At 37.2% G+C, this 13,913-nt stretch overlaps 1 protein-coding gene across 1 annotated transcript in view; it reads left to right on the forward strand.

The window, feature by feature from the left end:
* Positions 1–13,913, forward strand: part of CDH12 (cadherin 12) — a 2,012,840-nt gene that overhangs the window by 1,394,144 nt on the left and 604,783 nt on the right. The window lies entirely within an intron of this gene.

Below are 13,913 nucleotides of genomic sequence, written 5' to 3' on the forward strand. Positions count from 1 at the left end.
TTTGCAGGTAGGGATATATCAACTCTGTATTGAATTTAGCAATATCCTTACGTAGCTTATTAGATTTCTTATTTATTAAGTAGTCCCTATAGCCGGTTATATCTTCCTGGATTTCTTCCAGTTTACGTTTAGCATCCTCTAAGGCTGTATTATCTTTTAATTGTTTTTCTAGGATCTCTATTTCTTCCCTTTCAATTATAATTATTTCTTGAGCTGTTTCGATTATCAACAGCATCCAATCACGACTACAGCGATTGGCTATTAGGGTCCAATTTTCCTTAAATTTATCATTTTTGACGAATAATCCGGGTTCGTTTTTAATTTGTAACCCTTTAGGGATTATGCCCTTTTTGCAATACTCTATCAAAAAATCAGAATGGAGTTCGGTTCGAAACATTTTTTTCTTTAGATTCCACAAATTATTCCATTTCTCATCGTCTCCTTTTGATAGGGTTACAGTATTAATAGTCTTGGAAGTACCGTTTATTATTTTATTAAATTGGTCTTCCGAAAACCCAAATGTGCGAAGAGTGTCCATTGCACTCACAAAATGACTCTCCAGCTACAAGAGCTGTTACAATCCAAATACAAATAGAGAGTTTCCCAGGTTTAGCCAGAAGGGACCGGGTACGTGACAACGTTCAAAATTAACAAACTTCCCTCATGGATTTACTCAATAGTCTCCAATTGTAAATTTCAGATCAATGTATAATGAACCAAAGACAAGGAGTCCATAAGACTTAAACACAACAGAGATAGAGTATATTGTTATTTTATTTAAAACTTGTTATATACCTCAGACTGTATTATAGTGATATATCCTACAATTATCAAATACATTAAAATAAACATCTTCATAAACAACATACATATGAAAGAATGATAAACAATAAAATAATTCACATTAACAATTCAAATCAATATTTACACATAATTAAATCAAACAAATCAAACATTCAATATGAGAGTCAAGGATATATTTCATATATATAAAATTGGTTTAAAAACACAAGTACAATTTTGTCCTCTTGTCGACGCGTTTCAGTGTAAAGTGTGATATGTACCACCTTCTTCAGGACCAATACATTAAAAACAGCTCTCACTATCAAATATAGTCAATCTATAAAGAGAGAATATATACAATTATAATACATACATGTACTCATGGTGTTCAACCCTATCTTTGGTTCGACATACTTGATTTTGGATGACTCAAAACATTAAAAAAAAAATTTGATTTCTAAAGTGCCAATTATTGATTAAAAAGGTACAGACAACTGCATCTGAAACAGTCAAAGCCTCACTTTTGTATGACCTTCATTTGGCCTATCCTCGTGTGGCCCATCGGTTTATTTAATCGCCAAGGTATAATGTTACTTCCTTTAATTGAGGACCTCCTGAAATTCATTACATTTTGAAAGAGGCATGCATTAGATAGATCCTCCCCATCAACGATTATTTCCAAGAGTATATTGCTGTCACTTCTGTAATTAGCCCATATTAGATTTTGGGCATATACTCACATGAGAATAGGACCTTTAGTCGTAGTCCTTAAGTGACCAGAGTGGCGTGTTAACTCAGTGCATCCTACTCCAATCTAATATAAAATAGTATGGAGATAGTATCAAGGCTTGTAATTTTTCAATTTTGTCTATTTACCTCATATCTTCATAGGTATTTACTCTAAAAAGATTGTTTTGTAAATTGTTTTAAAGTTAATGGGTACCACTCACCCTAGTTAAGTGCGTATCTCTTCTGAAACCGCTCATCCACGTTATAAGTAGCTTTTCATATTCAAGCTCAGTTAATTCTATTGAGACAAACATGGATATGGACTTACATTAATATCCAGATAGATAACAGACCCTAATAGTTAACGATTCTATTAAGAAATGACTTGGCTTACCATAGAGTCAGCAACCGTATATTCATTACTTTCTTCTCCTTGTCTTTAATTACGCTGAATTGCCGGTCATTCCACTATGGACCAAGGTGTCTGTGCTTGTGACCCTCGTGTTTAGTTTAGGCGGGGACCGGTTTCTAAGATTGAGGAAAATAATCGCACTAGTTTACGAGATGCGAGAAACCGGGTCGGTGTACGCTAGCTTCTGGAGCCATTTGTGAAAGTTATCAGGGATTATGTACTCTCCACCCCATAGGATCTATAGTGACATCACTCTCTGTGTAAATGGGACTGAATCACTTAAATATTTAATAAAGCGCTGTGCTCCTTAATGGGGAATACACAGTGTCACGACTGACCATATTCATACGATATGTGACTCAACGTAACGCTATGTTGCAAGTTATTTATATTAATGGACAGAGAGTCTACCCGTTTATTGCAATTATTTTGGTGGTAGCACCTCTAAACTCATCCCTCCAGGACCCCAAACTCTTACCTTACAAGGAGCGTAGCGTCACCTCGTATCGGATTCTCTGGTGTTATTCACAACCATCGTCTTCACTACCTCTCTTTTTATACGTTTCCGCGTTTCCGGCAATTACTTCTTTACGTATTTACGTGTAGTGGGGCCATCTTGGTAGTTCCTGATTGTTTTTCTTGCGATTGAAGCTGAGTTTGCACAAACTTTATTGAATTTATACGCGGAAACGTATAAAAAGAGAGGTAGTGAAGACGATGGTTGTGAATAACACCAGAGAATCCGATACGAGGTGACGCTACGCTCCTTGTAAGGTAAGAGTTTGGGGTCCTGGAGGGATGAGTTTAGAGGTGCTACCACCAAAATAATTGCAATAAACGGGTAGACTCTCTGTCCATTAATATAAATAACTTGCAACATAGCGTTACGTTGAGTCACATATCGTATGAATATGGTCAGTCGTGACACTGTGTATTCCCCATTAAGGAGCACAGCGCTTTATTAAATATTTAAGTGATTCAGTCCCATTTACACAGAGAGTGATGTCACTATAGAGCCTATGGGGTGGAGAGTACATAATCCCTGATAACTTTCACAAATGGCTCCAGAAGTTAGCGTACACCGACCCGGTTTCTCGCATCTCGTAAACTAGTGCGATTATTTTCCTCAATCTTAGAAACCGGTCCCCGCCTAAACTAAACACGAGGGTCACAAGCACAGACACCTTGGTCCATAGTGGAATGACCGGCAATTCAGCGTAATTAAAGACAAGGAGAAGAAAGTAATGAATATTCGGTTGCTGACTCTATGGTAAGCCAAGTCATTTCTTAATAGAATCGTTAACTATTAGGGTCTGTTATCTATCTGGATATTAATGTAAGTCCATATCCAATTTGTCTCAATAGAATTAACTGAGCTTGAATATGAAAAGCTACTTATAACGTGGATGAGCGGTTTCAGAAGAGATACGCGCTTAACTAGGGTGAGTGGTACCCATTAACTTTAAAACAATTTAGAAAAAAATCTTTTTAGAGTAAATACCTATGAAGATATGAGGTAAATAGACAAAATTGAAAAATTACAAGCCTTGATACTATCTCCATACTATTTTATATTAGATTGGAGTAGGATGCACTGAGTTAACACGCCACTCTGGTCACTTAAGGACTACGACTAAAGGTCCTATTCTCATGTGAGTATATGCCCAAAATCTAATATGGGCTAATTACAGAAGTGACAGCAATATACTCTTGGAAATAATCGTTGATGGGGAGGATCTATCTAATGCATGCCTCTTTCAAAATGTAATGAATTTCAGGAGGTCCTCAATTAAAGGAAGTAACATTATACCTTGGCGATTAAATAAACCGATGGGCCACACGAGGATAGGCCAAATGAAGGTCATACAAAAGTGAGGCTCTGACTGTTTCAGATGCAGTTTTCTGTACCTTTTTAATCAATAATTGGCACTTTAGAAATCACATTTTTTTTTTAATGTTTTGAGTCATCCAAAATCAAGTATGTCGAACCAAAGATAGGGTTGAACACCATGAGTACATGTATGTATTATAATTGTATATATTCTCTCTTTATAGATTGACTATATTTGATAGTGAGAGCTGTTTTTAATGTATTGGTCCTGAAGAAGGTGGTACATATCACACTTTACACCGAAACGCGTCGACAAGAGGACAAAATTGTACTTGTGTTTTTAAACCAATTTTATATATATGAAATATATCCTTGACTCTCATATTGAATGTTTGATTTGTTTGATTTAATTATGTGTAAATATTGATTTGAATTGTTAATGTGAATTATTTTATTGTTTATCATTCTTTCATATGTATGTTGTTTATGAAGATGTTTATTTTAATGTATTTGATAATTGTAGGATATATCACTATAATACAGTCTGAGGTATATAACAAGTTTTAAATAAAATAACAATATACTCTATCTCTGTTGTGTTTAAGTCTTATGAACTCCTTGTCTTTGGTTCATTATACATTGATCTGAAATTTACAATTGGAGACTATTGAGTAAATCCATGAGGGAAGTTTGTTAATTTTGAACGTTGTCACGTACCCGGTCCCTTCTGGCTAAACCTGGGAAACTCTCTATTTGTATTTGGATTGTAACAGCTCTTGTAGCTGGAGAGTCATTTTGTGAGTGCAATGGACACTCTTCGCACATTTGGGTTTTCGGAAGACTAATTTAATAAAATAATAAACGGTACTTCCAAGACTATTAATACTGTAACCCTATCAAAAGGAGACGATGAGAAATGGAATAATTTGTGGAATCTAAAGAAAAAAATGATTCGAACCGAACTCCATTCTGATTTTTTGATAGAGTATTGCAAAAAGGGAATAATCCCTAAAGGGTTACAAATTAAAAACGAACCCGGATTATTCGTCAAAAATGATAAATTTAAGGAAAATTGGACCCTAATAGCCAATCGCTGTAGTCGTGATTGGATGCTGTTGATAATCGAAACAGCTCAAGAAATAATTATAATTGAAAGGGAAGAAATAGAGATCCTAGAAAAACAATTAAAAGATAATACAGCCTTAGAGGATGCTAAACGTAAACTGGAAGAAATCCAGGAAGATATAACCGGCTATAGGGACTACTTAATAAATAAGAAATCTAATAAGCTACGTAAGGATATTGCTAAATTCAATACAGAGTTGATATATCCCTACCTGCAAAAAGATTATTATGATCAGCCGATTCCAACAGGGTACGTACCTAGGAATAATCAGTATAATAGGAACAACTACTTCAAAAAAACTGTTACATTTTCAGATACCTCATACAACAGCTCAGACTCAGAGGGAGAGAGAAATACCGATATTAGACCAAGAAATGATCCCAGAGAGGAGGTAGCAGGTAGTAGTCGTGATTATCCGGTTTTTTTAGGACAACAACAACGAAGACACCCCCAAACATTCAGAACGAGAGGCAGGGGTCGCTCTGGGAGTCAACAAAGGGAAACAGGACAGAGGAGACCCTATATGCGGACGCGCAGTCAGAAAATTTGGGACTAGAAACAGATTCCCTTAAAGCCCCTATCATTAATCTATCCAGTAGGGTACTTACAACAGATGAAATTGCCACTTTGGAAAAGGGTTTAGGTTTTGCACCTAGTGCGCCAGCATGTAAATACACGATGGAGAAAGACATACGTGACCTCTTTAGAAAGATTACAATAAAAAAATTCTTTGAAAACAAAGAACCTAGGTCCACTCAAAATAGATCCGGCATGAAACCCCAGTCTACATGGACACCAACAATTGGGATGGTAAGCCAAGAAGTAGATACTTTTGAAAAGGTCATTACTAGGGGATTAGAGGTTATGTTTGACAAGAAACAATGGACGGATAGGAATTTAACGAAAAGTCAAATAGATGCCCTTAGGAACCTTCAGGATTGTGACTCTATCACAATTAAACCAGGGGACAAGGGTGGCAGTATAGTGGTCCTTGATACGTTTGATTATAATAGGAGGATGCAAAAGCTATTGGATGTACCGTCACACTATAGGAAATCCAATGCAGATGAATGGATTAAATTGAAAGATAAGGTTAGCAATCTATTGAGGTTGGCGAAAGAGGATGGCGTAATTTGTGAAGACGAATTCCGCTTTCTACATAACGATCATCCGCTAATTCCAGCTCTTTACGGCCTCCCAAAGGTACATAAAAACATCAATGACCCTCCTATGCGACCCATTGTTTCGGGGATTAATTCGATTACAGAACCACTCAGCAAGTATGTCGATAAATTCATAAGCCCCCTTGTTAAAAAGTTACCATCATACATAAAAGATACAACAGACATGATCTCAAAGGTAGAAGGACTCAGTTTTAATCCAGAGACTGAATGGTTGGTGTGTTTGGACATTGAGTCCTTATACACCAACATACCCCAACAAGATACTGTAGAGATGATAAAAGAGATACTTAGTGAAGAAGGAAGAGATCTCTCGCCTTTGGAAGTGTTCATTGTGGAATGCATAGAAATTATTCTTATGAACAACATCTTTTTATTTATCAATAATTTCTATTGCCAAATCAAAGGCACCAGTATGGGAGCTACGTGTGCTCCCAGCCTGGCTTGCCTTTATGTGGGCAAGTTTGAGGACCGCCACATCTATAATGAAGTCACTCCTTATTTTGAAAACATAAAACAGTGGTCCAGATTTATAGATGATGTGTTCTTCATCTGGCAAGGAGACGAGGTGGAACTGGTTTCTTTTTTAGATTGGCTCAATTGTGGTGATGCCAACTTGAAATTCACGGGCAGTCGAAGTAAAGAATCAGTAGACTTTTTGGACATCACCATAAAAGTAAAGGATGATAAACTAAAAGTTGAGCTCTATACTAAACCATCAGATAGGAATACACTACTACATCATACGAGTCATCATCCCAAGTGCCAGAAGGATAGTATTCCTTTCAGTCAGTTTTTAAGGATTAGACAAAATTGTAGCGAGAATAAAGATTTCGAACATCATGCACTGGTTTTGCAACAAAAACTCCTACAACGAGGATATCCTAAACGACTTATCAAAGATGCGTATAAGAGAGCTAAATACTATAATCGGGACAGCATCTTTGAGCCCAATGATAAGCCCCAAAAAGCCTTACAAGAAATTGTCATGGTGACTAACTTCAACGGCATGAGTAACAAACTCAAAAGTTTGATAAATAAAAACTGGTATTTACTGAACAAACCAGGTCAGTGCCCACTCAGTAAACCTATATTTTCTTACAGAAGGAACAAAACTATTCGAAATCATCTGGTAAGAACCTTTAGTGAACCTAAGATGAGTGTACAAACCAGTATCCAAGATGGAACGAAGCTAAAAGGTAACTTTCCGTGTAGTTCATGTATACACTGTAAGACCATCATTAAAGAACAAAAAATCGTACTAAACAACATATCACATTGGATAAATGAAATGGTTAACTGCCGAACCAAAAATGTGGTATACCTTTTAATTTGTCCCTGTCAAAAGGGATATGTAGGCGAGACAAGCAGAGAGATGCGGTCTCGCCTTACAGAACATAGGTCAGCCTTAAAAAATGGCAAAAAGAATGCCCCTTTGGTTGATCATTGGCAAGAAATGAAACACAAGGAAGATGATCTCAAATGGTTCATTCTTGAAAAAATAAAAATTTCAGTGAGAGGCGGTGATATGGACAAAAGAAGAAAACAAAGAGAACAATTTTTCATGTCCAAATTTAAGACTTACTACCAGGGTCTCAATAATAGAGAAGAGTGGGAAAGAATCATCAGGTAACTGGATTACATTGTTGACAACATCAACCACTGTTAACGATGTCAAAGGGCTTTTTGCTTTATTTATATAATTTCCAGTCCTGTATTCTTGTGTCTCTTAGTTTTTCATAAGGTACTATAAGTCTATTCCCAACTTACTCTACTGACATGAAAATAATGGCCTTTGAGTCCTTCTAAGTTTACAATGAAATGTGATCACGAATGCCAATACTAGCAGGATGTATAATACCTTAGTGCTATATATAGGTAAAGTGAAGGTAATACAATATGTATTTGTTATCAGAATACTCCAAAAGATCTAATGGAAAGTAAACTTGAACCTATAATTCGTTAAAATCACCTCGAAATAAATGTGTCTGTATAACGTAAACTTAATATTAATTAACCACAGACGTTTCCTCAAATAGCGACATGCGTTGCGAGGCTTTTCAATAATGGACATTAAATAATCTTTTAACCTTTGCTTGACCGCATAGTGGTGTTGGCTTATACTGAAATAAAGTTCGGCTTCAATTGAAAGAAAAACACTTAGGAACTACCAAGATGGCCATACTGCATGTAAATACGTAAAAAAAAGTATCTGCGGGAAACACAGAAACGTAATTTTAAAAAGTGATAAGCGCTGCGTGGTTTTTAACAATAGACACTGTTAAACCCAATGGATGTGGCGTTTTAGATTCAATAAAGTTTGTGCAAATTTGGCTTTAATCGCAAGAAATAGATTGAGGAATTACAAAGATGGCCGCACTGCACGCAAATACGTAAATAAATAAGTGCCGGAAACGCGGTCGTTTAAACTTTCGTTTGACCCATTGGAGGTGGCTTCTTAGATTCAATAAAGTTTGTGCAAACTCAGCTTCAATCGCAAGAAAAACAATCAGGAACTACCAAGATGGCCCCACTACACGTAAATACGTAAAGAAGTAATTGCCGGAAATGCGGAAACGTATAAAAAGAGAGGTAGTGAATACGATGGTTGTGAATAACACCAGAGAATCCGATACGAGGTGACGCTACGCTCCTTGTAAGGTAAGCGTTTGGGGTCCTGGAGGGATGAGTTTAGAGGTGGTACCACCAAAATAATTGCAATAAACGGGTAGACTCTCTGTCCATTAATATAAATAACTTGCAACATAGCGTTACGTTGAGTCACATATCGTATGAATATGGTCAGTCGTGACACTGTGTATTCCCCATTAAGGAGCACAGCGCTTTATTAAATATTTAAGTGATTCAGTCCCATTTACACAGAGAGTGATGTCACTATAGAGCCTATGGGGTGGAGAGTACATAATCCCTGATAACTTTCACAAATGGCTCCAGAAGTTAGCGTACACCGACCCGGTTTCTCGCATCTCGTAAACTAGTGCGATTATTTTCCTCAATCTTAGAAACCGGTCCCCGCCTAAACTAAACACGAGGGTCACAAGCCCAAACACCTTGGTCCATAGTGGAATGACCGGCAATTCAGCGTAATTAAAGACAAGGAGAAGAAAGTAATGAATATACGGTTGCTGACTCTATGGTAAGCCAAGTCATTTCTTAATAGAATCGTTAACTATTAGGGTCTGTTATCTATCTGGATATTAATGTAAGTCCATATCCAATTTGTCTCAATAGAATTAACTGAGCTTGAATATGAAAAGCTACTTATAACGTGGATGAGCGGTTTCAGAAGAGATACGCGCCTAACTAGGGTGAGTGGTACCCATTAACTTTAAAACAATTTACAAAACAATCTTTTTAGAGTAAATACCTATGAAGATATGAGGTAAATAGACAAAATTGAAAAATTACAAGCCTTGATACTATCTCCATACTATTTTATATTAGATTGGAGTAGGATGCACTGAGTTAACACGCCACTCTGGTCACTTAAGGACTACGACTAAAGGTCCTATTCTCATGTGAGTATATGCCCAAAATCTAATATGGGCTAATTACAGAAGTGACAGCAATATACTCTTGGAAATAATCGTTGATGGGGAGGATCTATCTAACCACCCCGGACTCTGGCGGCTTGGGTAGGTCTGTATGTGAAGCGCTCGTCAGCGCTGGACCCAATTGGTGTCCTTTAAAGCCGCCAGCTCCGTTGCGGGCGCATTTAGTCAGTGTATTAGGTCGCAGCATCGGACATGGTATGTAGAGTACACATCACCATTTTTAAATGTAGACAGCTATTGATCCTGAAGAATTGCCTAAGATCCTCCTGACTAACATGGCGAGAAACATGTCGATCATTTTAGAGTAGAGCTTCACGCCTAGACACCTTATTTCTAGCATTTAGCCTCTCTATACATTTTAATAGGGTAGTCTACCTTGTGAATAAAATACTATTAGGACTGACCAACCCTTTTTATCACACACTTCTGCTACATTTTCCTTATTAGGCCCCTCACACCCAAGCAAATATCGGCAGGAACAAAAGATCCCCGACAAAGAGCCCCGGTTACGGGTGCCCGTCAAGGATTGCAGCGCCGACTTGACGAGGGGCAATGCTCATATGATGAAGCATGACACCTAGCTTGCTGGGTGTGTGAGAGCATTAGTTCCACCTGAAGGAATTTCCCTGTTTTTCATTTTCTACAAATAAACCTTGGTGAATGAGTTGGCCATTTACTGTCCGCATCTCTTCCTTTCAACAATTGAGGAACTCTGTACCCCGTTTTGGATATCGGTTGTTGGGGCATGTACATTGGACCTCCTTAAATATAGCCCCCCTGTCCCCCCTTTTGGATTACTGAGGATCTATCTAATGCATGCCTCTTTCAAAATGTAATGAATTTCAGGAGGTCCTCAATTAAAGGAAGTAACATTATACCTTGGCGATTAAATAAACCGATGGGCCACACGAGGATAGGCCAAATGAAGGTCATACAAAAGTTAGGCTCTGACTGTTTCAGATGCAGTTTTCTGTACCTTTTTAATCAATAATTGGCACTTTAGAAATCAAATTTTTTTTTTTATGTTTTGAGTCATCCAAAATCAAGTATGTCGAACCAAAGATAGGGTTGAACACCATGAGTACATGTATGTATTATAATTGTATATATTCTCTCTTTAGAGATTGACTATATTTGATAGTGAGAGCTGTTTTTAATGTATTGGTCCTGAAGAAGGTGGTACATATCACACTTTACACCGAAACGCATCGACAAGAGGACAAAATTGTACTTGTGTTTTTAAACCAATTTTATATATATGAAATATATCCTTGACTCTCATATTGAATGTTTGATTTGTTTGATTTAATTATCTGTAAATATTGATTTGAATTGTTAATGTGAATTATTTTATTGTTTATTATTCTTTCATATGTATGTTGTTTATGAAGATGTTTATTTTAATGTATTTGATAATTGTAGGATATATCACTATAATACAGTCTGAGGTATATAACAAGTTTTAAATAAAATAACAATATACTCTATCTCTGTTGTGTTTAAGTCTTATGGACTCCTTGTCTTTGGTTCATTATACATTGATCTGAAATTTACAATTGGAGACTATTGAGTAAATCCATGAGGGAAGTTTGTTAATTTTGAACGTTGTCACGTACCCGGTCCCTTCTGGCTAAACCTGGGAAACTCTCTATTTGTATTTGGATTATGTTTCTGAGAGAACTATCTTCACAGAGTTCAGCCCCATACATTGCGGTGCCCCTTGTTTGCACTGTAATTTGTTTTTATTATATGCCTTTTTTGTCCTTTAGACTGAATAAAGATTATTTGAACATGATATAACAGCACCTGTTCCTTATGTGCCGGTGATTACAGAGGGAGCTAGGTAGTCAAGCTGTTGGGGATGAGCATACTGCTGGAACAGCATTTGTTCGGCCTGAAGGGGGTCTGAGAGAGTCTACAGTTGAAGTTGGTACAAGGGGTCTCCTCCAGTAGTGGTGACTGCACCAGAGTCAGACCCTGGCAAAGGGCTGAGTGCAGTTGTAACATCAGTTGTACCTGGAGACCAGTGGCCAAGAAAACAAGAGAGAGGGAGATGTTGTCTGTCTGAAAAACACATACCACACACTATCCCAAAAGATACTGAAGGATTTGGCCTAAGTGACAGTGATGAAGAAGGGCTAACAGTAAGGAGGTCAAAGAGAGCCTCAGTGCCCTGTCAGAAGTACATTTCACTTAAATGGACTTACCTAGCTGTCAATGACTGGGGAAGAGCATTTTTCATCTTTTGCCATAACAATTTGCATTCAATTAAGCCTCCTTGAACTGAACTTTGTGGCGGAACTGAATTTTGAAATTGCATTGCCATTAAACAGACTGAGTCAATTTATTCTGTAAATGATCATTAATGAGTCTGAACTGCGCATTTATTAGAGACCGTACATTATAGCTTTACCCAAACTACAAAGAAAAGTACCATGGCCCGAGTTGATGAAGGAACATAAGGCCCTTAGAAGAAAGGAGTAGTTCTAAGGAAGTCTAACGAAGATCATTGTACATATTTTGCTGGAGGGACCATTTGGTCTGTCACCATAGAACTCATGGAGCCTAGCGCAAACTCAATTAGAACCAAACGCATATGTTCAGGAGTATTTGCTGTTGTGAAAATAGTATTAGTTGCTTTACTTATAGTTCTCAATGTACCCCATCATATGCAGGTAGAAGAGCGTAAGTCTACATGTGACCCTCAAACACAATACATTGCTGACAATAGTTTACCTGCAATAGATGAGAAAGAGTTGCATGTAGATACTTCTAGATGCTTCTAGAGGAGATTATTCATTTAATGTTTCTTCAAAGCTGCTTTATGAAAATGTTTATTTTATGGATGCTGGGATTGTTAAGTGTGTTTGTAATTTCCTGCATGGGTTGGTGAGGGGATAACGTAACACCATCTCTCCTTGAGATATGGAGTTGCCTGTTGCTTGTTGCGGAACTTATTTTATGGAAAGGGTAATTTCCAATATTATTACTCAAATCATGACTCGGTCTTTTCTGAAGTTCCTGTGCTGAAGCATGTGAATAGACAGCCGGATGCAAAAAACACTTATATAGTGGGACAATGCTTTACGCACACATTGTCACTAGACACTGCTTATGCACACAGATATAATCTGATGTGTGTTTTAACAGATGTAGAAACGAAATTCATAGATTTAGTAGAAGACAGAGGGAGAGACGTACTGGCTAAAGCTACAAACAATTCAAATGTACCATAATGAGCTAAAGATGAAGTGAACACAGATTAGTGGGAACCATGGCATCATTAGCTTTAGATTGGCAACATAAAGGAAAATGATGCATTTAGATTAGACAATCCTCAACTGACACAAAAATTCCATAGGTACTAGTGAGTGTGACCTACAATTGAAGTTAGAGGAAATTATACTCAGATGAAGCCGATTCTGTCTTTCCTGGAGTTTATTACATTTGAAGGAAACTCCCATTTTACAGGTTACCCAAGAGATGGTATAGAACATGTTACATGGGACAAATGCTTCCAAAGATTTATCCTTTGGGACAAATTGATGGTTCGATAAGCGAATAGCACGTGATAACCAAAAGAGGTGCAAGTGCTAGTGAAATTGTAAGAGAGATCTTTGGAGCTTTGATACCATCTGTAGGAGTGATACTCAGCTCACACAAGATTAGAAGGCTTGTAGCTGACAAGTTGTCTACAAATACTGCTAGAGGATTTTCAGCTATAAATACAGAAATGAATGCAATCTGATCAATAGTTTTGCGGTATCAACTTACTTTCATAATCCATCCCATAAAAGAGGACATAGTCTGCTGGATGTTGAAAGTTCAATAAAGTTGTACATACATTCCAGACGACAGTAAGGACCTAAAGAAATACATTAGCAACATTACTGACCTGAAGAAGGATTTGAAAGGGTTCTTGAGAAGTCATAGGGAATGGATTATCTGCTATTGGCAGATGATTTGCAAACCTAGGTAGTGGAATTGTTGGCTGCATAAACCCTTAGTGATAAATGCTCTTTCTGGATTATTTCTTTCTGTAACACTTAAATTATGCAGATGGGTTTACGTGAAAAAGGGAATGAGGAGAAAGAGATCAGATATGGAACTGGAGGATAGACAGTGAAAAAATTATGATGACATGAAATCTTTGGATGATTCTGAAAGAAAGATGATGAAAACTACCAGATTGTAATCTGTCCAGCTGATAAAACATTGATGTGATGGCTGGATTAACCATCAGAGTGAGGATTGGTGCAGTGGAAAGTTGCCCACT

Source organism: Triturus cristatus, chromosome 5_2, assembly GCF_964204655.1.
Source record: "Triturus cristatus chromosome 5_2, aTriCri1.1, whole genome shotgun sequence".
Classification (NCBI taxonomy): domain Eukaryota; kingdom Metazoa; phylum Chordata; class Amphibia; order Caudata; family Salamandridae; genus Triturus; species Triturus cristatus.